This window comes from Triticum dicoccoides, chromosome 1B, assembly GCF_002162155.2.
Source record: "Triticum dicoccoides isolate Atlit2015 ecotype Zavitan chromosome 1B, WEW_v2.0, whole genome shotgun sequence".
NCBI classification, from domain to species: Eukaryota; Viridiplantae; Streptophyta; class Magnoliopsida; order Poales; family Poaceae; genus Triticum; species Triticum dicoccoides.
Window position 1 is genome coordinate 692,180,757 of NC_041381.1, and position 14,569 is coordinate 692,195,325.

Consider the following 14,569-nt stretch of genomic DNA (forward strand, 5'->3'; position numbering starts at 1 on the left):
AGTGCCGAACGGACGGCACCTCCGCGTTCAACACACGTACAGCCCGGTGACGTCTCCCACGCCTTGATCCAGCAAGGAGAGAGGGAGAGGTTGAGGAAGACTCCATCCAGCAGCAGCACAATGGCGTGGTGGTGATGGAGGAGTGTGGCAATCCCGCAGGGCTTCGCCAAGCACCACGGGATATGAGGAGAAAGAGAGGGAGGGCTGCACCAACAGGCAGAGATCAAATCGTGTGTTATGGGCAGCCCCAGGCCTCTATTTATATAGGGGAGAGGGAGGAGGGTGCGCCCCCTCTAGGGTTCCCACCCCTAGAGGGGGCGGCATCCCTAGATGGGAAAGGGGGGAGGCGGCCAAAGAGGGGAGAGAGGGGGAGGCGCCCACTAGGTGGGCCTTAAGGCCCATCTGGACCTAGGGTTTCCCCTTCTCCCCTTTTTTTCCTCCTAGCTGCCCCTTGGGCCCTTGTGGGAGGTGCACCAGCCCACTTAGGGCTGGTCCCTCACCACCCTTGGCCCATGCAAGCCTCCGGGGTTGGTGGCCCCACTTGGTGGACCCCCGGGACCCTCCCGGTGGTCCTGGTACATTACCGATATCGCCCAAAACTTTTCCGGTGACCAAAACAGGACTTCCCATATATAAATCTTTACCTCCGGACCATTCCGGAACTCCTCGTGACGTCCGGGATCTCATCCAGGACTCCGAACAACATTCGGTAACCACATACAAACTTCCTTTATAACCCTAGCGTCATCGAACCTTAAGTGTGTAGACCCTACGGGTTCGGGAACCATGCAGACATGACCGAGACGTTCTCCGGTCAATAACCAACAACAGGATCTAGATACCCATGTTGGCTCCCACATGTTCCACGATGATCTCATCGGATGAACCACGATGTCAAGGACTCAATCGATCCCGTATACAATTCCCTTTGTCTAGCGGTATTGTACTTGCCCGAGATTCGATCGTCGGTATACCGATACCTTGTTCAATCTCGTTACCAGCAAGTCTCTTTACTCGTTCCGTAACACATCATCCCGTGATCAACTCCTTGATCACATTGTGAACATTATGATGATGTCTTACCGAGTGGGCCCAGAGATACCTCTCCGTTTACACGGAATGACAAATCCCAGTCTTGATTCGTGCCAACCCAACAGACACTTTCGGAGATACCTGTAATGCACCTTTATAGCCACCCAGTTACGTTGTGACGTTTGGTACACCCAAAGCATTCCTACGGTATCCGGGAGTTGCACAATCTCATGGTCTAAGGAAAAGATACTTGACATTAGAAAAGCTTTAGCATACGAACTACGATCTTTGTGCTAGGCTTAGGATTGGGTCTTGTCCATCACATCATTCTCCTAATGATGTGATCCCGTTATCAATGACATCCAATGTCCATGGTCAGGAAACCGTAACCATCTATTGATTAACGAGCTAGTCAACTAGAGGCTTACTAGGGACATGGTGTTGTCTATGTATCCACACATGTATTGCGTTTCCTATCAATACAATTATAGCATGGATAATAAACGATTATCATGAACAAGGAAATATAATAATAACTAATTTATTATTGCCTCTAGGGCATATTTCCAACAGAATCCTACTTGGGGTCCTCCCAATTCGGCCTCCCCCCTTTCCTATTCCTATTCGGAGTAGGAAGGGAAGAGGAGGAAGGGGGAATCCTATTCCCTTTTTCCTTTCCTTCTTCCTCTTTCCTTCTCCAATTTGGTCAGCCCATATGGGGGGCGCACTAGCCCTTTAGTGGCTGGTGTGTTTCCCCCTTGTCCCATTAGGCCCATATAGCTTGCCGGGGGTTGCCCGGAACCCCTTCCGGTGACCCGATACGCACCCGGTACCCCCAGAACACTTCCGGTGTCCGAATACTATTGTCCTATATATGAATCTTTACCTCTCGACCATTTTGAGACTCCTCGTCATATCCGTGGTCTCATCCGGGACTCCGAACAACATTCGGTCACCAAATCACATAACTCATATAATACAAAATCGTCATCGAACGTTAAGCATGCGGACCCTACGGGTTCGAGAACTATGTAGACATGACCGAGACACCTCTCCGGTCAATAACCAACAGCGGAACCTGGACGCTCATATTGATTCCTACATATTCTACGCAGATCTTTATCGCTCAAACCATAATGACAACATACGTTACTCCCTTTGTCATTGGTATGTTACTTGCCCGAGATTCGATCATCGGTATCTTCATACCTAGTTCAATCTCGTTATCGGCAAGTCTCTTTACTCGTTTCATAATGCATCATCCCGCAACTAACTCATTAGTCACATTGCTTGCAAGGCTTATTATGATGTGCATTATCGAGAGGGCCCAGAGATACCTCTCCGATACTCGGAGTGATAAATCCTAATCTCGATCTATGCCAACCCAACAAACACCTTCAGATATACCTGTAGAGCATATGTATAATCACCCAGTTACGTTGTGGCATTTGATAGCACACAAGGTATTCCTCCGGTATCCGGGAGTTGCATAATCTCATAGTCAAAGGAATATGTATAAGTCATGAAGAAAGCAATAGCAATAAAACTTAACGATCAACATGCTAAGCTAACGGATGGGTCTTGTCCATCACATCATTCTCCTAATGATGTGATTCCGTTCCTCAAATGACAACACATGTCTATGGTTAGGAAACTTAACCATCTTTGATAAACGAGCTAGTCTAGTAGAGGCTTACTAGGGACACGATGTTTTGTCTATGTATCCACACATGTATCAAGTTTCCGGTTAATATAATTCTAGCATGAATAATAAACATTTATCATGATATAAGGAAATATAAAATAACAACTTTATTATTGCCTCTAGGGCATATTTCCTTCATAAAGAGGTCAACGGAGCTAATATGTATAGAAAGCAAATGAGACAGCAATTGTTAACAAATAAACAATGACCACTGTTAAAGAGGTTCAGTAAACAATGACCACTGCCATCAGCTTTTTAATTAAGTAACATCAACCTAAGTTCAGTAAACAAGGCATTAAGCACTGACCACAATAAACAATGACCACCATACACTAATGACAACACATGCCTAAACAAAGACCAAGCACTTAACAAAGCTAAACAACTTGATAAAAAATCATTAAGCACTGACCAGATCAAACAATGTGGACCAAGCATTAAACAGAGCCAATGAGCAGCTTCCACTAAACAGGTTCTGAAGCATACCTTCTGGGCACATCCAAGAAACCTCCTGCCGGTGTGCATCCCTTCAAATGCAACAAAGCGCTATGTCGGCTCGCCGTGCTCGCACACTGACATCTGTGTCAATGCCGTTGAAATTCGAATTGTGCATGGTAGCAGAAAGCTACGGAAGCAAACAAAGAAAGCCCTAGGTTCAGATTGAGCTCATTCACAAAATATCCAATTCACTAACCCTAACCCTACCTCTAGCTCTCTAAAAACTGACCTTGATGATGCCATCGCAGGAGGAGGTGATGTCACGATTGAATCCTCACTGGCCTCGCCGTCGTTCCATGACACCATGGCGCGGCAGAGCAGCAGGACGACGGTCGGCGGTTGGGGCGGCGACAGGGGAGAAGAACAGAGAGTGAGGAGAGGGCGACCCGGATGCGAGAGACCGAGGAGAGGGCGAGCCGGATGCGAGAGAGTGAGAAGAGAGGCGGTTCGATGCGGTTTTGACAGAGACGGTGCGTCAGATGTAACTGTAGCGATGTTTAGACGGCGTCAGATCACGGCAATTATGCCACGTTACCAAAACAGGGCCCCACCTGGCATAATAGAGCTTAAAATGCCCAAACATATGTTCAGTGGTTTCTGCAAATGACTAGGCCGGAAATCAGCGTTTTCTGCATTATTTTCATAGAAAAGTCTTTTCTGCAATCCTATGCTTCAATCTGTTGGTTTTCTGCAATTCACTGCTCATTTCATATGTGCATCAATGGGTTCGCGAGAGAGAAAGCAAACTCAGATAACCAAGAAGCAAATTTTCTTTTGTTTCTCGCATCGACAAAAGGTAAGTCCGTCTGCTTAATAAAAAGATGAAATAATTTCGTCTAAAAAACAAAAAGAGATAATATAAAAAATCCCCACCCGCCTCGCCTCCCTCGCCGACGCGCCGCCCCTCCGGCAAGAAGGCACCCTCTTCCTCGCTCTCGCTCGGATGACCGCTGCCCTCGCGCCTCGGGCTTGGAACGATCACTACACTCGCGCTCCTCACTCTCCGATCGGTCGACGCGCTGTGCCGCCACAACCAGTCCACTACTGGCGCCGCGCTCTGAGCTAGCTCCCTCGCCGTTCCCGTCGCCTTCCAGTCCCCGCCACCGTGTTCTGACTCGGAACCACCGCGGCGGAGGATGCGTTTCGGCCGAGCGATCCTAGCTCCTTCGCATAGGTATGGCTCAGTCTGTACATCCTTGCCCCAATTCCCTTGGTTCCTTCCTACTGTGACTGCCCCAGTTACCTGATATTTTGTTTTATCTCAGTGGAGGTTATTCCTCATATTCGTTATTACAGTAACAGAAGAGTAGAACATCAGAGTACAGGGGGTTACATATACATGAAATACAGGAATCTAATGGGGAGACGGTACACAGGAGTTACAAGGTTAAAAGTCTAAAGGGGGGTCAACCTTCTCCAGTCCATTGCTGCCCTTTGACACCAGCATATCTCCAAGTTCTCAACTCATCCAGAATGCCATCACAGATTTGCAGCAAGCTCTGCACCTTGCCATTGAAAATCCTGTTGTTTCTCTCTTTCCAAATATGCCAGCAGATGATCATGATTAAAGCCGAGAGCTCACTGCGTCTGCTTGTACTGGTCTGATGAAGAGAGGAAAGCCACCATTCCAGAAAACTTTGAGTGGAGTTGGTCAGCATGATTTGAAATTTGAGTTGGGCAGCAAAAGGGCAAGATGTGAACAGGTGAGAGGCAGACTCCCATCCTAATCTGCAAAGAGGGCACAGAGGGTTATGAGGCCAACCCCTTTTGGCGAGATTATCTGTTGTCAGGAACTTCCCTTGTACAGCCAACCAGGCAAAGAATTGCACTTTAGGGGGGATTTTAATTTGCCATATGAGTGAGCTCCTTGAAAGGGAACTCAATCCTTCCCCAGACCTGACACAGATAAGCAGATTTAGCACAGTACTTCCCATCAGGAGTCCATTTCCAATTTAGCACATCCTCCCTTTCAGACAGCAAAACTACTTGAGTGTGGTGCCAAAGGGCAAAGGTTGATAAATTCAGAAAGAAAATCAACGTCCGGGTTGTGCTTTATCAAAGATATCCATTTACTGTTGGTGAGGCCCTCATTAACAGTGATCTTCCTCTTCTTGGTGTGTTTATAAAGATTTGGGAAGGCAAGCGCTGGAACCTCCCCATTCAACCAGTGGTCGTGCCAAAATGAAACCAATTTGCCATCCCCCAAGATGAAACAAGTACTAGCAATAGACAAAGCCTTGACTTCCTTATCAAAAGGGATCGGAAGATCATGCCATGGCTTGTCAGTTTCTCTATGATTGAGTCACAACCACCTCACTTTTAGAGCAATACCTTGCTTGTGAAGATCAGGATACCGAGCCGAACAAACTGCACCTGCGAGCAGACCTGCGACCATCACACCAAGAACTTATTGCCAGCGATAGCATCCACGCCGCAGTTTGTCAATCTGCTTGATAACCCACTTTGGCTGCTCCACGGCAAGAAGCAAAAAGATGGGCATGGCTGATAATACGAAGCGAACAAGAACCAACCGCCCAGGGGAGGAGATCCAACGTGCCTTCCATGCAGCAATTTTCTTGATAAGCTTATCCAGAAGCTCTTGGAAATCAGTCAATTTCAGACGCTTATCCGAGAGGGGCATCCCCAAATAAGTACAAGGGAAGCTAGCAATCTGGCAACCAATAGCAGCTTGCAGAGGAGTGAGATCAATACCATCACATCTGGTTGGAAGAATTTTACTTTTAGCCATATCGGTGCATAGGCCTGTCACTTAAACAAAGAGATCCATGATCTGCGAAACAGCATTGAAGTCCTGTATAAAGGTTTGATGAAGATGATAACATCGCCTGCGTAAATGGAGGCCCTATGCTTGATGGCCATCTTGCCGAGGGGGGAGAGGACGTTCTTCTTCTGAGCAAGGTCCATCAGGCGACCAAGACAAAAAGCGACGGCAAGAACGGGTCACCCTGCTTCAGACCTTTCCTATGCAGAATTTGATCAGTGACCTGAGAATTAACAAGCACCTTGGTGGAGGCCGACAGAAACATAGCAGAGATACTCCCAAAACCTCTGAACTGTAGTAGCTTGAGTAAGAATTCCCATGCAACGGAATCAAAGGCTTTGGAGAGGTCTAGCTTAATCATAACAGCCGGAACCTCTTTCTGTCTAAATGATTTCGCCATTTCTTGTACATAAACGAAGTTATCATGAATGCTTCGCCCTTTAGAAAATGCATTTTGGCACTGAGAAGTCAGACGATGCATGAAAGGCTGCAGTCTAGAAGCTAAGATTTTGGCAATTATCTTGGCAAAGCAATGGAGGAGCCTAATCGGACGAAACTCATTTGGTTTATTGGCCCCCTGGTGCTTAGGGAGGAGAGCTATGATGGCACTATTCAGCAGGAAAATATTTTGGGTGATGAGGTTCTGGAAGTGTAAGACAGCACCGACAAGACCATTCTTTATGAGATCCCAGCACTTGCGAAAGAAAAGCCCTGTGTAGCCATCCGGGCGAGGAGCTTTTTCAGGATGCAAGTCAAAGATTTCTAGGCACGAGAGGTTGGTCTCAGGAAAGCAAAGAGCAGCAAGGTTGAGATAGGCCTCTCTATGTTGATAAGATCCCAACAAGCCATTGAAACCAGTGGACAAGGACGACGGCAAGAAAGATGATCAACATCCCTACGACTACGAGGCCATGGTCGGTGAAGCAGATGGGGCAGAAGAAGGAAGCTGCAGACAAGGAAGATCAGAAATAATAAGATGTTCTGGTTGAGGACCGGAGTGGATGGCGTATTGGCCTACAAGCTGCAAGCAGACGGTGCAGAGGAGATGACGATGTGCCACACGATGACAGCGATGAAGGATAAAATTTAATCCAGTTCTTGAGGAGCAATGCTGAAACATTTCTTATTTTCAGAATAGAAGCCTGAATCAAGAGTTTTCATCAAGCTAATTAGAATGTCATTATCTTTTAGTCATTCTACTGAAGAGTTTGGTGAAGAAGACATATATGCTCATTTTGCAATATATCGGATCTGGAAGCTCGACTAGTTCTAGTTTTTTTTTAAAGCCATCTCAGAGCTAATTGTGATTCCTAATGGAGGTCTGCAGGTCTTTTTTTGTGTGCCAAATTATTGCATCATGGAACTAACTGAAAAAACTGTATTTTTTTGCAGTGACATTTTCAGATTGCACTAGTGTCACTACCTCACTACTAAGTTGCGGAAAGTACACAAAGCATGAGACTACTGAACATACATTGAGCAATCGGTATTTTCCGCGATTTCAGTAATGGGTATATTATTGCATAAGCTACTGCTAAGTGAATCAGGATTTCCAGAGTTAGCAAAGTAATTTTTATTTGGTGGATCAGCTGCAGCTGTTATACGATAAGATAAATGACCAGTTCAAGGTAGACAGAAAATAAAAGATGATGATGTTTGATATGATTCGCTCTATGTTGACTTGCAAAATCATTTAGAAAATTATTATGACATGGTTAAAATGCATCTTAGTTGAGAGAAAGTTTTACTTATACAGTTAATTTCTGTCAACTGTTGCAATTTTTTTATTCCATTGTCATCTTACAGAATAAGAGAAAAGTTCAACCAAGGACAAAAGTGCCATTTCCCTTCTTGCAGAGGTTATCTTCTGCAACTTATATAATTTCTAGGCCTGTAACTCTGCCTTTGTACTGCTATTTCAAATTTAGTTATCGTCAAATTTGTATGGCATTCATTCACCACATGGTGTATTCCTCTCATGCTGTGGAACCTACAGTGAAGCTAGTAGCTAGAACATACAGTACATGTCTGCCCCTTGTATGGAATATGTTGACATAAAAGCATGGTTTTTACGGTACATTACCGGTGCAAGCAAGCATAGTTCTGAAAACTTGGAACCATATTCTCTTCTGCTTAATTAATAGATGAGGCAAAGCTTTTGCCTCAGTTTCGAAAAAAAAAAACTTGGAACCATGTGTTATGGAAGCAGCATCGAAGAAAAGGAAAATATTTTTGGAGGCGTCTGAAATTGAACATTCAGAAGATAAGAGTAACAGATGGGAAGGGTGATGCTTCAGAATCAACTGAAGTGCAAGTGGCTGGGTCAGTACTGGTTCAGATAACCAATATGGACACTTATGTGTCTCTGTTAATAGTATATTTCTCTTATGCGTCTCTTTCCCAGCTTATAATTCTTTCGTTTGTGTGAATGAGTCAGGGAAGTGGACTTCCGAGACGAGGTAGTAACGCATTTTTTGTTGAAAGTCAGCCTCATTGAAGATTTGACCAAGCGATATCGACTGCCTATGCTCTCTGTATGTTATTGGAAGCATCAGTTGTTCTACGAGATGATGATATTCTCAAGAGTGCCTGGAGATGGTATGCTCACTTGGTGATTATTCGTAGTTAACAAATCCGTTGATTCCCTGCGATTTATAGAATCATATGCATACTTATGTGATCCTCCATGAATTGTTTTGTGGTGTTTTCTTAGATGTTTCAGAATGTGTTGTGTGGAACTCTTCATTTTTATGCTTTCCCAAATTTATTTGGCTCTGGGGAGTTTGTCCCATTCCACATGTTACCATTTGACTAATGCTCCCACTACTAGTGCAGGAGTGAGTACTACTCATGGATGCTTGGTCAAACTATGTACCAGTACAGTACACTTGTACAGATGGAAGAAATACTCCAGTCCCCAAGGGCAAAAGGATTCGCTCCCATGGAGCAAGAGCATAGGATTCGCTCACGGAGTGGCTTGTCTGCCACGTCCATGTTTGATGCTTGCGGGCAGTGGAGAGGGACAGTGGTGGTGGGGGCTTGCCTGCCAACGGCCACCGGAGAGGGATGGGCGGCGATGCCAATAATGTGAGCCATCCATCCATCCATGTGACGCTGCTTTGGCCTGACGTGTCGAGCTATATTGATTTATTGAGCGGCTTTAGGTAGGAGGTGTCGACATGTTTGCTACGGACAGGCTTGAGGAGCTGCTGTGCCCACCCATCGATTTTAAGAGCCTGGGTAGGTCCCGAGTGTCGACACCCTGCATTATTTATTGTTTTCTTCCCGTCGTCGAGTCAGTATCGTGGGCTTGCACGCCGGGGTCCATCCATCCTTCCTTCACATTCACGACCGCCCTTTGCCGTGTCCAGGAGCCATCCACAGATTAGGAGTGCTACTCCACGCTAAAGATTACGAGTATAAGCCTGAACCTGAAGATGCTAAATTGTGTACGTAGAAACATTCATGCTTGTCATCTTAGGCAGTAGTGTAATTACCCTCAGGAATACTTCCTCTTCGGGGAGATTTGTACGACTACTAGTAACAAGCTACTGCGAGGTTGGCCGGCACATCACGCTTCTTTCGTGTATTGTGTGTGTGTGTGTGTTGGCCGGCCTGCATAGCACGGCTCGCCTTCCGTCCTCAGCTTTCTTATTGATAACTCCGTAGCAGTAGCACGTCACGCCTTTCGTGCTCATCTTTATTGGCTTCCCCATCGTCACGCCTTTCGCCACCTTTTTAGTGTCTGGCACGGCACGTCGTCCGCAAACGTCCCTTTCGGCGGCATGCCCACCTCCCCTAGTGGCCTCGTCGGGAACAAGTCCAACACCAGCCGTGCACCAAAGGGACGGACGACACAGAATATACTGGCGGACATGTTTGGACGTGTCCGTGACTCCGCACACAACAATTAAGGCCAACCCTAACGCACGACCCTAAATGATCCGGCCGCGTCTATTTGAAGCAAACAGGCAAAAAATGCATGGGTGCATTTTCTGTCCGCTTTTGTCTCATTCCCGGCTCATTGGTCCACGTTTGTGTCAAAGCAGACACGGGGCGGGACGCGTGCCCTTGTCATCCCATGGCCTGACCGTCAAAGGGCCACAGACGCCAACTTTCCCTTCGTTTGCCCAAAAACCATCTCGCGCTTCCTCTCCCCTCCCTTGTCCATGGCGGGCGGGCCGAAGAATACCGGCGACCCAGCCGTCATCGTGTGCCCTACGGCAAAGAACAAGGGCCCCAAGAAGTCGCCGGGGGAACTCACGCCGGAGGAACTCGCAAAGCTCAACCATGAATCGGCCAAGAGGAGGGCCAAGCGCACCGTCGCGGCGGAGAAGAAAGTAACGGTCGCGCAACATAAGGCCGACATCGACGACAAGGAGTCCATCGTCGCCAAGGTGCGTGCCCTCCTCATGTTAGGGTTGTGCCAACCCACGCCGGCCATTCTCTCGACGGCTGCCATGGCTGCGGCGAGCACAGGCTCGTTGGCCATTCGCCCTCCACAATATTACTCCCCGAACCCGTCCGTCACACCGGAGATGCCCGGGTTTCATCCAAAGCCGCTACATGGCCAGACCCGGTTCTCCACGTCGTCGGACGGCAGCGTGATAGCGCCGGCCACCCCCTCCACCCCGACTGCGGTCGTCATCGACCTGAACGTGACGCCTGGGTTCAGTGCCATTGGCCAGTTATTTGACGGGATGCAGAGGAAGCAACCACGGTCCATTCCTGCGGCCAACCTTCTCGGCGCCTGCAAGCTGTTCGATGAAATGCCACTGCTGATGCTGAAGGCTGACTACATTGCGTTCATGGAGCACGTCATCTACGAGGGTCGTGGTGAGGCCTTCCATCCCGATGGCCAAGGCCATGCTTTCGATCCCGACGAGACCCAAAGCCAAGACGGCCACGGCCAATATGGTGATGACCAATTTGCTACCCAGGAAGAAGAGGAGGTCAACGACCATGGTGTTGGGGAACGTTGCAGAAAATTAAAAATTTTCCTACGGTTTCACCAAGATCCATCTATGAGTTCATCTAGCAACGAGTCATGGGAGAGTGATTGCATCTACATACCACTTGTAGATCGCGTGCGGAAGCGTTCAATGGAACGGGGATGATGGAGTCGTACTCGCCGTGATTCAGATCACCGATGACCTAGTACTGAACGGACAGCACCTCCGCGTTCAACACACGTACGGAGCGGATGACGTCTCCTCCTTCTTGATCCAACAAGGGGGAAGGAGAGGTTGATGCTGATCCAGCAGCACGACGGGGTGGTGGTGGAGGCAGCAGAACTCCGGCAGGGCTTCGCTAAGCAACTACGGGAGGAGGAGGAGGTGTTGCAGGGAGGAGGGAGGCGCCAAGCCTTGAGGGGTGCGGCTGCCCCTCCCTCCCCTCCCTTTATATAGTGGCAAGAGAGAGGGGGGGCACAGCCTTGCCCCTTCCTCCAAGGAAGGGGTGCGGCCAAGGGGGGGAGGAGTCCATCCTCCCCAAGGCACCTAGGAGGTGCCTTCCCCCTTTAGGACTCTCCCCTCCTCTTATCTCTAGGCGCATGGGCCTCTTGGGGATGGTGCCCTTGGCCCATATAGGCCAAGGCGCACCCCCTACAGCCCATGTGCCCCCCCCCCGGGGCTGGTGGACCCCCGGACCCCTTTCGGCACTCCCGGTACAATACCGATAATGCCCGAAACTTTTCCGGCGACCAAAATAAGACTTCCCATATATAAATCTTTACCTCCGGACCATTCCGGAACTCCTCGTGACGTCCGGGATCTCATCCGGGACTCCGAACAACTTTCGGTTTGCTGCATACTCATATTCATACAACCCTAGCGTCACCGAACCTTAAGTGTGTAGACCCTACGGGTTCGGGAGACATGCAGACATGACCGAGACGGCTCTCGGGCAATAACCAACAGCGGGATCTGGATACCCATGTTGGCTCCCACATGCTCCTCGATGATCTCATCGGTTGAACCACGATGTCAAGGATTCAAACAACCCCGTATACAATTCCCTTTGTCAATCGGTATTTTACTTGCCCGAGATTCGATCGTCGGTATCCCAATACCTCGTTCAATCTCGTTACCGGCAAGTCACTTTACTCGTACCGTAATGCATGATCCCGTGACCAAACACTTGGTCACTTTGAGCTCATTATGATGATGCACTACCGAGTGGGCCCAGTGATACCTCTCCGTCATACGGAGTGACAAATCCCAGTCTCGATCCGTGTCAACCCAACAGACACTTTTGGAGATACCTGTAGTGCACCTTAATAGTCACCCAGTTACGTTGTGACGTTTGGTACACCCAAAGCACTCCTACGGTATCCGGGAGTTACACGATCTCATGGTCTAAGGAAGAGATACTTGACATTGGAAAAGCTCTAGCAAAACGAACTACACGATCTTGTGCTATGCTTAGGATTGGGTCTTGTCCATCACATCATTCTCCTAATGATGTGATCCCGTTATCAATGACATCCAATGTCCATAGTTAGGAAACCATGACTATCTGTTGATCAACGAGCTAGTCAACTAGAGGTTCACTAGGGACATACTGTGGTCTATGTATTCACACGTGTATTACGATTTCCGGATAATACAATTATAGCATGAATAATAGTCAATTATCATGAACAAGGAAATATAATAATAATACTTTTATTATTGCCTCTAGGGCATATTTCCAACAGTCTCCCACTTGCACTAGAGTCAATAATCTAGTTACATTCTGATGAATCGAACACCCATAGAGTTCTGGTGCTGATCATGTTTTGCTCGCGGAAGAGGTTTAGTTAACGGATCTGCGACATTCAGATCCGTATGCACTTTGCAAATTTCTATGTCCCCATCTTGAACATTTTCACGAATGGAGTTGAAGCGACGCTTGATGTGCCTAGTCTTCTTGTGAAACCTGGGCTCCTTGGCAAGTGCAATAGCTCCAGTGTTGTCACAGAAGAGTTTGATCGGCTCCGACGCATTGGGTATGACTCCTAGGTCGGTGATGAACTCCTTCACCCAAATTGCTTCATGTGCTGCCTCCAAGGCTGCCATGTACTCCGCTTCACATGTAGATCCCACCACGACGCTCTGCTTGCAGCTGCACCAGCTTACTGCTCCACCATTCAACATATACACGTATCCGGTTTGTGACTTTGAGTCATCCAGATCTGTGTCAAAGCTAGCGTCGACGTAACCCTTTACGACGAGCTCTTTGTCACCTCCATAAACGAGAAACATGTCCTTTGTCCTTTTCAGGTACTTCAGGATATTCTTGACCGTTGTCCAGTGTTCCTTGTTGGGATTACTTTGGTACCTTCCTACCAAACTTACGGCAAGGTTTACATCAGGTCTGGTACACAGCATGGCATACATAATAGATCCTATGGCTGAGGCATAGGGGATGACACTCATCTCTTCTTTATCTTTTGCCGTGGTCGGGCATTGAGCTGAGCTCAATTTCACACCTTCCAAAACAGGCAAGAACCCTTTCTTGGACTGATCCATTTTGAACTTCTTCAAAATCTTATCAAGGTATGTGCTTTGTGAAAGACCTATGAGGCGTCTCGATCTATCCCTATAGATTTTGATGCCTAATATGTAAGCAGCTTCTCCAAGGTCCTTCATTGAAAAACTCTTATTCAAGTAGGCCTTAATGCTGTCCAAAAGTTCTATATCATTTCCCATCAAAAGTATGTCATCTACATATAATATGAGAAATGCTACAGAGCTCCCACACACTTTCTTGTAAAGCAAGCTTCTCCATAAGTCTGCATAAACCCAAACGCTTTGATCATCTCATCAAAGCGAATGTTCCAACTCCGAGATGCTTGCACCAGCCCATAAATGGATCGCTGGAGCTTGCATACCTTGTTAGCATTCTTAGGATCGACAAAACCTTCCGGCTGCATCATATACAGCTCTTCCTTAAGATAACCGTTAAGGAATGCCGTTTTGACGTCCATCTGCCATATCTCATAATCATAGTATGCGGCAATTGCTAACATGATTCGGACGGACTTAAGCTTCACTACGGGAGAGAAAGTCTCATCGTAGTCAATCCCTTGAACTTGCCGATAACCCTTAGCGACAAGTCGAGCTTTATAGATGGTAACATTACCATCCGCGTCCGTCTTCTTCTTAAAGATCCATTTGTTTTCTATCGCTCGCCGATCATCGGGCAAGTCTGTCAAAGTCCATACTTTGTTTTCATACATGGATCCTATCTCGGATTGCATGGCTTCAAGCCATTTGTTGGAATCTGGGCCCGCCATCACTTCTTCATAGTTTGAAGGTTCACCGTTGTCTAACAACATGATTTCTAAGACAGGGTTGCCGTACCACTCTGGTGCGGAACGTGTCCTAGTGGACCTACGAAGTTCAGTAGCAACTTGATCCGAAGTACCTTGATCATCATCATTAATTTCCTCTCTAGTCGGTGCAGGCACCACAGGAACATTTTCCTGAGCTGCACTACTTTCCGGTTCAAGAGGTAGTACTTCATCGAGTTCTACTTTCCTCCCACTTACTCCTTTCGAGAGAAACTCT

General features: G+C 47.4%; 1 long non-coding RNA gene across 4 annotated transcripts; it reads left to right on the top strand.

The window, feature by feature from the left end:
- The first annotated feature begins 4,113 nt into the window (after positions 1-4,113).
- On the top strand, positions 4,114-9,545 carry LOC119349750. 4 transcript variants are annotated; one of them, XR_005169515.1, is made up of 4 exons: positions 4,114-4,409; positions 4,501-8,339; positions 8,455-8,615; positions 8,853-9,535. It is a non-coding gene; the product is annotated as an uncharacterized LOC119349750 (long non-coding RNA). The 4 variants fall into 4 exon arrangements; XR_005169516.1 differs by having other exon boundaries at positions 4,501-7,336; positions 7,410-8,615; XR_005169517.1 differs by having other exon boundaries at positions 7,410-8,615; positions 8,853-9,545.
- The last annotated feature ends 5,024 nt before the right edge of the window (positions 9,546-14,569 follow it).